Consider the following 13,616-nt stretch of genomic DNA (forward strand, 5'->3'; position numbering starts at 1 on the left):
TACTAGGTCCATCTGTTCTAGTGTGTCGTTTAAGGCCAATGTTTCCCTATTGATCTTCTGTTTGGATGATCTATCCGTTGGTGTAAGTGGAGTGTTAAAGTCACCTACTATCATTGTGTTACTATTTCTCTTTTTATGTCTGTTAATAATTGCTTTATATATTTAGGTGCACCTACATTGGGTGCGTAGATATTTACAAGTGTTATATCCTCTTGTTGGATTGTTCCCTTGATCATTATGTAATGCCCTTCTTTGTCTCTTTTTACAGTTTTTGTTTTAAAGTCTATTTTGTCTGATATGAGTACTGCTACCCCAGCTTTCTTTTCATTGCCATTTGCATGGAGTATCTTTTTCCATCCCTTCACTTTCAGGGTAAAACTTCATTTAATTCTGCTTTTTTGTGGAGTGAGTCATCCCTGTCCTCAGCACAGCCTGGTGTCCAGAGGAACTCTGAGTCAACCTCTCAAGAAAGTAAACCTCCTATCTTCTGTTGAGTTAAGGCACCATGGAATGGGGTAGGGATTAGCGGGGAGGAAGGATCCCACTGTTCTTTATAAAACTTGCACAATGAATTCTGGTTTTCAGCCCCACTCTACCTCTGCTTTCAGATGTATGGCAGCCTTAGTTCCAGAGCCTTTCCAGGGACTATGAGGTGAACAGGTTCACTCTGGCTGGCTCTACCCCCTCCAAAAAATTTAGGTATTAATCTTCTCAGTTGTGGTAAGTCAGTTATCACTCATCCATCTGCTTTCCACTTTCTGAAGTTTTGTTGACATCCTCCTTCAGCAGGGATCTCTTTTCCTGTTTGCTTTATCTTTATGGGTTTATACCTTTTTTATTCCTTCACTGTCATTTTAATGAGTGGAGTGAGTGGAGAAAAACATGTGTTCAATGCACCATGTTTAATCAGAAGTCTCCTTACCATTAGTTCTTAACATGTACAGATGTAATGAACATATATTCTAAGTAGGAAAAGTCCAAGTATAGTTATGGGCAATTCCATAAGACTTAGATACAAGTACAATAATAGGACAACTGTACCTAACTTTCATTGAGTGCTTATATGTGCTAAGCAGTCTTTCAAATGCTTATGTGTATTGCGTATATTACATATTTATCCTCACAACAACCCCATGGGATGAGTGCTGTGATTCAACCCCTAGCAGTCTGCCTCCAGATCCCTATATCATTTTCTAACTTTTTAAAAAATTATTTAATTATTTATTTATTTTTCCCCCAAAGCCCCAGTAGATAGTTGAATGTCATAGCTGCACATTTTCCTAGTTGCTGTATGTGGGACTCGGCCTCAGCGTGGCTGGAGAAGCGGTGCATCGGTGCGCGCCCAGGATCCAAAGCCGGGCCGCCAGCAGCGGAGTGCCTGCACTTAACCGCTAAGCCACGGGGCTGGCCCCCCTATATCATTTCCTTTTCTTTCTTTTTTTTTTTGTGAGGAAGATCAGCCCTGAGCTAACATCCATGCTAATCCTCCTCTTTTTGCTGAGGAAGACCGGCTCTGAGCTAACATCTATTGCCAATCCTCCTTTTTTTTTTTTTTTTTCCCCCAAAGCCCCAGTGGATAGTTGTATGTCATAGTTGCACATCCTGCTAGTTGCTGTATGTGGGACGCGGCCTCAGCATGGCCGGAGAAGTGGTGCGTCGGTGCACACACGGGATCCGAACCCAGGCCGCCAGTAGCGGAGCATGCACACTTAACCGCTAAGCCATGGGGCCGGCCCCCCTATATCATTTTCTAAGCTACAAATTCATCTTCTTTTCAATTTGTCAGGTCTCTTGTCAATCCCTATTTATTGTTAAGTTATACAGGAGGTTTTTCACGTAGATTTTGAACATTTACAGTGCATTATCTGATGTGGCAAAGCTAGCATCACTTTTGATGTATCTCTTTGAGGATACATTTTGGAGGTAGAACAGAGTAGTCTATGACAAATTTTAAAGCATAGTCACTTAAACTGGGAAGCCTGGCAGGTGTTTATTTTATAATACAGACAGATGGGCATTTCCTCTTAAAGAAAGCAGTTATCATCTGTAATGAGACGTCAAAAAGAAGCAATTAGAAATCCCACATTAGTAACATAAAACTTTAAAGCGCCTGTTTAAATGAAACATGATTATCTGCAAGAGTTTAACATATTAAATCACTGATGGCCTTGAACTCTCTAATTCAGAGATTTTAGTACCAGGCTCATTATCACTACTCCAATGCTACCATCACTCCTGTGGATAATTCTTTGTGAGATAAATATATACATATTTTATTATATTATATATATATAGTGTGTGTATATATATATATTCCTTTCAAATCTTTACTGCCTCTCGATTCCTTGACCACCTGTCTTCACACGATCTTGTGTCCTCTGCTGTCTCAGCTCCCCCCTCTCATGATCATTCCCTGCACCCTGACATTACTGACAATTAGAGCCTCTCTGCTAATTTTAATTTCAAGCCTCCCACTCTCCAACCCATCTCCTATCGTTTCAGGTCATTCTCTATAGTACCTAAACTCCACCAATTCTTCAACCTGATCAGAAACACCAGCCTATTCACCCTACCATCTTTTCACCGCTCTCCACCCATCTCACAGCCTTACTTCTTACCCTGTCTGAAATTATATGCCTTCTTTGTTTCTACCCTCACCTACTTTGCCTATCTCTCCCCACCATTCTTGCTTGGCCAAATCTCAGTCCTGGTTAATCCCAAACTGCAGGTGAGCAACTGAATAAAGCTGGAGAAAAATGCACAACCACATTGACTGGTCTCACTATAAATTCATGACCACTCACTCACTCAGGTGGGCCCTTAGTAGTGCCTGGGAACTTTACTGTGTTTCCCTAGTCAAATCCCTCTCCCACACTCATAGGCTACTATTTTACCTCTCTTCCTCTCTCCTCCTCCCTCTCAAACTCCCCCCTCATTATTTAGTTAATGACTACATTAGCTAGAGTAGGCTAAACTGCAATAACAAATAGAACCCCAAATGTTATGGCTCCAACTCACTAAAAATTTATAACTTGCTCACATAATAATCCAGAGTGGGTGTTCCAGGTCATGGACAGCTCTCCTTCATCCAGGCACCTTCTTTCTGGTGAATCTGTCAACCCCAGGGGCTGTGGTCATCTGCATAATCCAGCTGGCAGAAGGGAAAAACACATGAAGGAGGCACACTGGCCTGGCAGTGCCAGACACCATTTCTGCTCATATTCCATTAGCAATAACTTAATACATGATCATAGCTCACTGAAAGAGCGGCTGAGAAAAATAGTCTGTGTGCCCAGGAAGAAGGGGAGAATAAATTGTGATGGACAATTAACAGTCTGCCAAAATGATCTTGTTTCTTATTTCACTGAGAAAATAAAAGCAACTAGAAAAGAACTTCTGCTTTGTCCCACTATCAAATTCACAAGCCTACTTTGGTATGTCCCATTTATGTGAGGACTGGAGGGATTATATTTCTAGGCTGTCCCTGATCACAAAAGGGCAGTTTCCAAGCTTTCAGTTAGAACAACACGGTCATAATGACCACACCGCCTAATCACAAAATTCAAACATACCTTCTTTCCTTGTGCTTTTCACCGTCTGTGGTTTTGGATATTGCTGATCATCATTCCTTCCTGCCTCTGCCTTTGTGAAACTCCACTTTACCTTGCTTCGGTGATTCTGCATTACCCCGGTTCTTCTCCTCCCCCTTTCTTCGCTGGCTTCTCTCATCTAGATTAGATCCCTTCTTGATTTGTTGGCTTCTCTCATGAAGGTCAGAGATTCTCAAACTTTAATGTCACACAAATCACCTGGGGTTCTTGTTAAATTGAAGATGCTGATTCAGCAGGTCTGGAGGGGTGGGGGAGGGCTGAGATTCAACCTTGCTAACAAACTCCCTGGAGATGCTGTGCTGCTGGGCCATTGACCACACTTTGAGTAGCAAGGTTCTAAGGAAGATGTTCTCCAAGATTCTGCCCTTTGTTTTCTTCTTTTCTCTCACAGTGGTATCACTGCAAGGCTGATAACTTCCCAATCTATTTTCTAGTTCAATCCTCTTTCCCATACTTCAAAACTTTTATGTCTAACTTCTTAGCGTCCACTTCTATCTGGTTGTCTTGACAACTTTTCAAACTCTTAAAATGTCCAAATCTAAACTGATCTCTCAAAAAGCAGTTCCTGCTATCTCTTATTGTTTCTTTTCTCTCTTTTATAATATCTCCAAACTCAAAACTTCCACTATCTTTGATTTTTTTCTCTTCCTTCTTATATTAACCTTCATACACAGCCTCATGCTATCCTCTCTTGCTGTAAACCAATTAATCAATTGCCAAATTCTGTTGATTCTGCTTCCACATCCTCTTTCAACCAAGCTCATTCAAACTCCTCCTGCACTACCTTTAGTTCAGACCCATCATTACCTTTCAACTGGCCTATTGCACGTCTATCTGGCAAGTTTCCCATCTCCAATTTCTATATCCCTTCACAAAGAGATTCTTCCCCAAAACTTTTAAACCGTGAAAACTAAAAGTACTGAAATAAATACAAATTTTTCCACTTTACATCCCAGGCCCCATTCTCCTTTGTCTCTGCCATTTCTCAACATGCCCCAGAATCTTACCATTTGCTTTTTCCTGAACATGACGTTCACTGATTCATATTCTCATGCTATACCTTCTTGCTGGAAAACCATCCCCATCTCCTTCAAGGTCAATACCAAATGCCTCCTTCCTCCATGCTGCTTCTTTCTTGACCCCCCAGATATGAACAGTTCTTGGATCTTCTGCAGTACTCTTTTGTATTTTTCACACAGCACCTATCATGGTTTGTCTTTTATTACAACTGTTTTATCTTTGTTTTATTCCTTACTCTCTGAAGACAAGGATAACATCTTCAACTCCCCTTTGTAACCCTGTAGCATCTTACCTATGGGGGTGTGTGTGTCTAGTATTAGTTGAATCAAAGTGATTTAGGGAGATAATACGATGCTGTGGCAAGCAGCACAGAACTCGAAAATCAGGACAGCTGGGTTCCGGCTCTGCCACTTATTAGCCGTGAGGCTTTGGGTAAGTTACTTAACTCCGCTTGTAAAATGGGAATCCCACTACCTGATGGAGCACCAAAAGAGGTAACGTCCAAGTGTTGTGTAACTCTACAGAGAACTGAGCAACGTTCGTTATTTTCCATACTGTGGCCTGATGTAGTCTCGCTATTCAAATCTTGATTTGCAGGACCATCCCTACTTCACTAACAGGAGGTCGAGCCCCGACAGGCTGGGAACCCGGGCCCCCAGGTCACGGCCCTTTTCCACTCCAGGGCCGTCTATCTGCTCTCCACCATGCAGGTGAAGCTGCCGACTGCTGGTGAGTGGCTAGGAGTCCTATTCTCTCAGGAGGCTTCCCTCCTTCCACCCATTCCGGGAAAGCCCTTCTCTTCCCGCTAACCCCAAAGACCGCGCCGCCGCAGCCTACGTGAGACGTTTGGACCCTGCCCGGCCCCCGTAGCTCCCCTTCTCCAGCAGGTGGTTCTGGTCCTCTCCCCCAACTCAGGGCGCTCACGTCACCGGCGAACCTCTACCCACGCGCCAGCGCCGCAACCAACCGAGAAAATAAACAAACCCCCGCGCGCGCCGGCTGGCGCGCCGACCCCGCCCCCGCCCCGCCCCGCGGCTCTCACACCGCCCCCTCCGCCGGGACTTCCCTCCCGCCCTCGGCTCGCAGCCGCGCGTTCCCCGCCCCTCACCGCAGCCTGCAGCCGCGCTCCGCCCAGCCCGGCCGGCCCCGGCGCCGCGGGGCCCGTTAGTGCCCGGCGCCCGCTCGCGACCCCCGCCGGGTGCGAGCCTGTCCCCGCCCCTCGACACTTGACCCAGCCCCGTCCCAACGCCCAGTGCTGTCGCCCCGGGAGCGGCGGCGGCGGGGGGAGGCGGGAGAGAAGGGCCGAGCCGGCGGCCGGGGAGGCCCGGTGAGTACGTGGAGGGCGGGCCGTTTGGCGGGGGTCCGCTCCGGCGTCCCTGAGGCGGTCGTGACGGCTCGGCCGCGCTGCTCCGTGCGCCTCGGGCTCGGCGGTTGGGGACTCGGCCTGAGGTGACGGGCCTCGCTGGCCGGAGGCTCTGGGCAGAGGGCGCGGGAGGCCGCTTCTCAGAAAGGGCCGCGGCCCCGACGCGCCGCGCAGGGTTCGGGGGCGGCGGAGAGAGACCCGCGCGGACCCCAGGCCCCGGCCGTGGCTGCGCCTCCCAGACCCCGCGGGCGCCGGGGCCCGGGGCCACAGTGGTCGCGGGGCCGCCGGCTGACAGGTGCCGCCGCCCCCTCCCCGCCGCGGGCATCGCACTCCCTCGCGGGGTGTCGGGCGCTCGGAAATTTCTGGAGCGACAACCTGACTCGCTGTTTTCTTCCTTTCAGGTTTTCGAAGCCGCTTCTCTGCCCGAGTTAGGTCTCGCACAGCCCTATTTCTTTCTCTGTGTACTTTGTGCGACGAAGTTTTGGCGCATCGGTTAACAGCCTGTAGGTGAAATTTGCCTTTCCTTCATGAATGAGGTATAGTGAAGTACTTTTGAAGAAAGTGCTCCTCCTCTTCCCCGCTGGCTATGGAAAAGTGTGGAGACGAGTTTTGGATTTTGTTTTTTCCTGTTATTGTTTGGAACAGGGAGACTCGCAGACTTTTTGTCAGATCTCTAGCATTTAGGGTGCTTAGTGGATATTGGATAGTAATGACAAAAATGGTTTATTAAATTGATTATGTTTTCTCTCCAGCTGCTTTTACATTTTTAATTCTTAGCTGGATTTTACAACTGAGTAGGTGCTACGGCTGTCATTAGAAGCACTAGTGGAAGATCGTCTTTTTTTTTGCTGAAAAGCCAGTGAAATTTTTTCTACACCGTTCAGTATTGTCTATTTCTTTATGTAGTAAATGTGCTCGTGATTGTAACCGGAATCCTCAGTTTAATAAATTTGACTTGCAGCTATCAGAATATTAGATGAACTTGACGGCGAATTAAAATATTAAAAATCTTTAATCTGTGGAAATACAGATTTTTTCCCTCAACAGGTTTATAACACTGTAGTTGATATTAGTCAAATTCTGATCAATGGGAGATTTTCTTAATTGTCATAAATGGTTTAACAAACTTATCTATAAGATACCAGTATAGTGGCTTCGGTCTGTGGACTAAAAGCAAGAACCTAGAAGTTGACTCAAAGAACGTTGGGGCAAATGAAAATACACGTGCTTTATTCATGGGAGAGTCCCTTAGGTTCTCACTCAGCACCTGCTTCTAGGTTTTGGTTAGATTTTTTCAGCCCATGGAAAGGGCTGAAGGCCCTTTAGAGACTGCAGGTTGGAGAGGAGGGGCAGTATTTAACTATGAAGACAAAATGGAATTTAGGGCATATCCATTAAGTTTGTGTGGTTTGTTTGCAATAAGTGTGTTGGGAGCAAAGTTTTGGTATGCACTTGGCACTTATTGGTTATGCACCTTAATTTATAAGAAGCCAAAGTGAAAGATACTGTTTAGTTGTGTTATTTGAGGAACAGAACATGAAATAATACAGTTTAAAAAAATTTCACCAGGTATTAAATCACTGATACTCAGTGCCGTTTCATCTTACACTGTTTTTTTAAAGTCTAAGTTACATTTCAGCGAGGCCACACTAATTGGCATCTCCATTGTTTTACTTTCTTTTTTGATCAGATTAACTGGTTGATAGTGTTAATGGAAGATGGCTGTCATTCATTTTATAAAAGGATATATTTGGTTGTTCTTGACTGAGAATTTTATACATATATCAGTTTTGAAGTGCCCTAATTGTGGTTCTGTGGACTGAGGTATGGCTACGGCTACCATCTTTCTTGACCCTAGAGAGGTTTTAGCCTAGAGGGGTGATGTAATAGTGGCCCTGGTCCTCAGAAGCTTGGTAGAGGACACCAAGAGTACCAGCCATTTAGAAATCCTGCTCTTGCAGTTTAGGCTATTCAGTAGTTTACTGAAGCACCTGATGTAGCCTAATTCTTTTTAATCAACACTTTAAAACCAATGTTGTTTTCTAAACAAATATGTTTCCTAAACAAAATTAGTTGTGGTGATAATCAGTTGGTAGAATGGCACTTATAATGAAACAACTTTGAATGGGTAATAATCCTTGTTAATTCACAGTTGCATTATGGGAATTGGGGATTAGCTACAGTGCGCTTTGCATTTTCTTTTGCTGTCCATTCTACTTTAGAGCACATCTTTCAGTGCATAAATAACTGTGTACTTGGGGAATGTAAATATTAAAAAAACAACCCAAATTCAGTAAATTTATCTTTTGTATGCCAGGTCCTGTGGTATTTGTTAGGGATAGAAAGAAGAGGCCCTTGCCTTTCGGGATGTTGAAATCAAGGTTGTAGGGGGGTGTAGGGGAGTGTAGGGGGTGTAGGGGGGTGTAGGCATGACAGTAAACAGATAATTTTAATGGAACCCATTCAGTGATAAAAGTACATATGAAGTGAAGAAATATAACAGAGGAAGGAAGGATTAATTTGAGGGGCAGATCAGAGAAAGCTTCGTAGAGATGCTAGCACCTGAGCAGGATTTTGAGGAATGAATACAAGTTTTAAGTGGAAGAGATAGAGGGCAGTTTAGGCAAAGGGAACAGCATATAGGTATGAACACGTAAAACTAAACGTGTGTTCAGGAAATTTTGAGTAGTTTGTTTTGTTGGAGCACAGAATCTGAGGAAGGACAGTTGTTACAGAAAGCACTAACATATACTGTAGTATTTAATAAGTCAGATAAGTGGCATATTGAGTATGTCTAAAATGGAGACTTCACTGTAATTTGACATTGCTGTGATCTCAAATATAGAGGAATTAATAGTTTTTACTAATGGTAGTCATTAAGAAATTATTACATTTATTGTAATAATACAATACATTTATGTATTGTAATAATACGTTTATGTAATATTAAAAATTATTACATTTGTATGTGATGAGCTGCCTGCATATTTGTATTTGTGATCTTATTTGTGTTTCTTGTGCATTTTGACCTGAGTGATTTGTTTTTAAATTATCTTGTGTTTTCTTTTGTCTTCCTTCAACTACTTAAGTTAGCTTTTAAATTATTTTTTAAAAAAACTCAAAGGAAAGAGAGGAAACATATGAAATAATCATTAGATTTCTGGAATAAAAACCTAATTTGTGTAGTATATTTTAGTAATATGTAAATGTCTGTTTCATGTACAGCACTAGCCACCACATTCCTAGACTGACTAATGTAGGTAGCTTAGTGTGGATGTCTGGTAAACTTTATTTTTTGCATTGTATACTTTAATTATGTTCATATCATTTAAGTGTATATACATGTCTGAGATTTTAAAAGACTGTGGAAAGGGAAAATATAAGGGGGAGGGCGAAGAGCTCTGTTTGAATCTATTCATTCTAATATCTCTTAGATATGATTGTAGATGGAGATGCAGAAGTTTAGGACACAAGACTGAAAGAATACTAACCCTAGCCATGCCCTGAAATAGTATCTGTAAAAAGCCTGATATTTTCTTTTTTTTTTTTTATTTTTTCCCCCAAAGCCCCAGTAGATAGTTGTATGTCATAGTTGCACATCCTTCTAGTTGCTGCATGTGGGACGCGGCCCCAGCGTGGCCGGAGAAGCAGTGCATCAGTGCGCGCCCGGGATCCAAACCCGGGCTGCCAGCAGCGGAGCACGTGCACTCAACTGCTAAGCCACAGGGCCGGCCCCAAGCCTGATATTTTCATGGTCTGGCTGTGTATCCCCTTTTCTCCTCAAGGTTTAAAAAAAAATTACAGATGAATTCCTGGATTGTATAAAGTGACTATCTTTATGCAAATTCTGAAAAATTTGTTAAGGAAGGTAATGTTTTCTTAAAAACATGCAACATAGTCTTTGACAGTTGCTCTCTGTCATTTGTCTTCTGCATGGCTAACATAAAGGACCAGAGGCATCTAATTGTCCCAAAACTGGGAGGAGATCTACAGTGTCTATATAAAGCTGGGTGGAAAAAAATGTGTTACATTTTTTTAATAGTACATGATTAGGATAGGTAAAATAAAATATAAAGTATTAGGAAAGATACTAGATTTTGAATTTGTATAAAACTTGAAAATTTTTTCCAGGTTTCTAATTAGAAAACTGTGCTTGCTTCCATGAACATAAATTTTTAAATAACAGGTTTATCCATGAAATAAGAATATACAATTCCTGATCCAAACTTTTTTTTTGTGAGAAAGATTAGCCCTGCGCTAACATCCATGCCAATCCTCCTCTTTTTGCTGAGGAAGACTGGCCCTGGGCTAACATCCATGCCCATCTTCCTCCTTTTTATATGGGATGCCACCACAGCATGGCTTGACAAGCAGTGCATCAGTGCATGCCTGGATCTGAACCCTGGGCCGCTGCAGCAGAGCACGCGCATGTAACTGCTATGCCACCAGGCTGGTCCCCTGATCCAGGCTTTTAAATGATGCTTTCTTCGTATTGAGTCTCCACTGAAATTTTGTTTGGATGAGTAGGTAGTAAAAACAAACCGTTTTTGTTGTATAACCTATTCAATAATTTATAACAGTTGAAATTATTTTTAAAGGATCTAAAAGCTTTTCTCGTGGAAAATGTAATGCAAAATTTCTTGTGATAAAATGAAAAGAGTTCAAATTCAATTGGACTTTCTAACTTCAAGTGTTTAAAATAATGATGCAGCTCTGATTTGCAGAAAGCATATGCGTTGTTTGAGCAGTCACCTTGCAGCTAGATTTTTATGCGATTAAAAAGCCATGTCACTGACAAATGGGGGGCAGTGTCTGCTGTTTGTGAATATAGAGATTTCAGGAGCAGCTGCTGCTCACTGAACTGCGTGCCTTGCGTTTTGGGCACCGAGAACACAAACTCTTCCAGCAGTTCCACTGGCCTGTCTACCATGATGGGCAGCAGTGCATTGTGCAGTTGTCTGATGAAGTATATTTCCAGGGGCTTGAGCACTTCCCTTGTCACAACTGACAAATAGCTGCCCAGCACCATGTGCAGGAGCTGTCCTCTGGGGAGCACCAGATGAGGCTGTTTGCATCTAGTGGTGACTGACCCAGAGTCTCTGAATTCTTCTGAGTTTTCTTGGTTGCCGCAAGAACTAAGGGAAACTTTATCTGAGGATACACTGGTAAGGAAGCTTTGCCCTATACAAAGAAAGAAAATTTCTATGAGCTTTGGAGATATGTTTTAGAACAGACATTTGTGAACATTTCACTCATGCAGAACAATCCAAGTATGAAATTCACAGTTTTGATATCAGTCCTAGAATGGAAAAGAAATTTGTCTATGTAAGATACCAGTCATGATAAGATTAGGTTATACTGCAATAACAATCTGAAAGTCGCAGCAGCTTAAAGCAGCAAAGTTGCTTTCTTGCTCAAGCTACATATCCATTACAGGTTAGTAAGGAGACTTTGTTCATGTTAGTTTCAGATTCCATCGGACCTGACTGATGGAGACTCCATCTCAACATATGCTTCTGCAGTGACAGAAGCAGGGGAAAGAGAACATGGTGAGCCATGTTCTGGCTTTTAAAGCTTTTTAAAGCTTGTGTTTCACTGTAAGTCACATGGTCATGCCTGCATTCAGCAGGAGAGTGATACATAATTCTCCTTCAGGGCTGGGCAGTGGATATTTGTGAACAGCCACCACATGCAATTTATAGTCCCAGCAGTTAAAATTAAATATGATAATAGTTGCTGAACAACTGTGTAGGATTATTGTACCTAAAGTGCCCAAAGCAACTAAAGCTTATAGGATTTTAACATGGCATGTTGAAGTTGAAGCAGAATTAGTGTTTTCCATAATATTTTTGAGTCTGGAATTTCTTTTTCATTTTGTAATATTTTCTCCCTTGTAATAACTTACAAAGCTCATGCTTGCAGGAAAGATTTAAGTCTAAAAATATGTCAGCATTTATCAGGGTGATGTCATCTCTATATGTCATGGTATTTTATCTTGATTTGCATATATCTGAGCATAGGAGCAATAGGTCTTAACATGGTATTATAATAAAAATACTTTGATTTAATAACTACTAGATGACATCATCACATATCAACTCTTATTTTGGCTTTTCTTCATTGTTTAACAAAAAACTGAAAGATTTCCAGATAATTTTCTGGATTCTTTTTTTTCTTTTTTTCTTTCTTTCTTTTTTTTTTGCTGAGGAAGATTAGCCCTGAGCTAACATCTGTGGAAGTCCTCTATTTTGTATATGGGTCGCCGCCACAGCATGGCTGACGAGTGGTGTAGGTCCACGTCCGGGATCCAAACCCAAGAACCCTGGCCGCTGAAGTGAAGCGTGCTGAACTTAACTGCTACGTCACGGGGCTGGCCCCCAATTTTCTGGGTTCTTAGGTTAAGATGGAAGATTGAACACATGCTTCTCATTTTTGTTCTCTCCTGAAAATATACAAACTGTAGTGTGTGGTTAGCTTTCAAATTGGACCTTAATGATCCTTACCTTCTAGTATTCACTTTTTTGTGTAGTCCCCTCTCACACTGAATAGGGGGGACCTGTGTAAACAATTGGATATTGTGGAAATGACAGTAGCTATTTCAGATATGAGCACTGTGACTCGAGACAGACATGATAAAACTATAAAGAAAAACAAAGGAATAAGTAACGCAAAAATCAGGTTGTTTCTTGGCAGGGGAGTTGGGGGGATGCTGCTGGGGAGAGGCAAGGGGTGGGTTAATGTTCTGTTAATCCTAATGCTGGATACTTGGAATGTTCATTTATTTTTTTAAACTTAATATTTTATCCAGTTGTGTGCCTGATACATTTCAAAATAAAAAACAAATTTCTGTTTCACAATCTATTAAAATCTGTTTCTTTTTGAATTGAAAGAGTGCTTCTAGTAGTTACAAGGCTTCTTAATTTGAACTTGCAGAGTAAGGCTCAGCAAATTTAGGTTTATTTAGATCCTCATTTTGCCACTAACTTGGAGAATGACTTTAGGCAAGTCACTTAATCATTCTAAGCACCAATTGCCTCATCTTTAAAACTAAAAGATTTGGGTTAGATATTACTAGAGGACCTTTAATATCTTGTCTAAGCCTAAAAGGTTCTTAAAAAGCTGAGAGAGGTAGGGTGCATTGAGACTAGTGAACTAAAGATAATGTGGAAGGTGATTTTGAAAAGTTTCCTTTGGTTGAGGGAATTTAAGTTCTATATTTTGCTATCAGTTTTGTGACTTAGTAGCAGTCTCTACAATCAAAGTTAAGGCATCATTTTGTATATGATAAGAGAGGTCTTCCTTTTCTACTCCTTTTTTTTCCTGTCTTGTAAGTTGGGGATAAACATGTAGTTGGACTAAGGGTCTCTGTGTGCAGTGAAAAATGATATTCCTACTTTTCCATTGTAAACCATACTTATTTAGGATGTTTTCCATAAATATGTATATATCACAGCAGTATATTTAAAAGAGAGAGGAAAATCACGAATTTTTGAAAACCGTATATGGAAAAATGAATATAATGTACTAGTGTTAGTCTTGCAATAATTGTCCATGAGATCTCAATATATCATTTTTCTATTTTATATTATACAATTTTATGTTGTTTACTTAAAAAAGTATGT

General features: G+C 41.8%; 1 protein-coding gene across 4 annotated transcripts in view; it reads left to right on the forward strand.

Annotated features, from left to right (window-relative positions):
• Positions 1 to 5,809: 5,809 nt before the first annotated feature.
• Positions 5,810 to 13,616, forward strand: part of GKAP1 (G kinase anchoring protein 1) — a 72,864-nt gene continuing 65,057 nt past the window's right edge. For 2 of the 4 annotated variants that reach the window (XM_058565565.1, XM_058565568.1), the window contains exons 1-2: positions 5,812 to 5,958; positions 6,396 to 6,530. The gene's annotated coding sequence lies outside the window, so the exon portion shown is untranslated. Of the gene's footprint in view, positions 5,959 to 6,395; positions 6,531 to 13,616 lie in introns of all 4 variants that reach the window. The other 2 variants (XM_058565567.1, XM_058565566.1) reach the window with 2 other exon arrangements.

The sequence above is a fragment of the Diceros bicornis genome, chromosome 22 (assembly GCF_020826845.1).
Source record: "Diceros bicornis minor isolate mBicDic1 chromosome 22, mDicBic1.mat.cur, whole genome shotgun sequence".
Taxonomy (NCBI): Eukaryota; Metazoa; Chordata; class Mammalia; order Perissodactyla; family Rhinocerotidae; genus Diceros; species Diceros bicornis.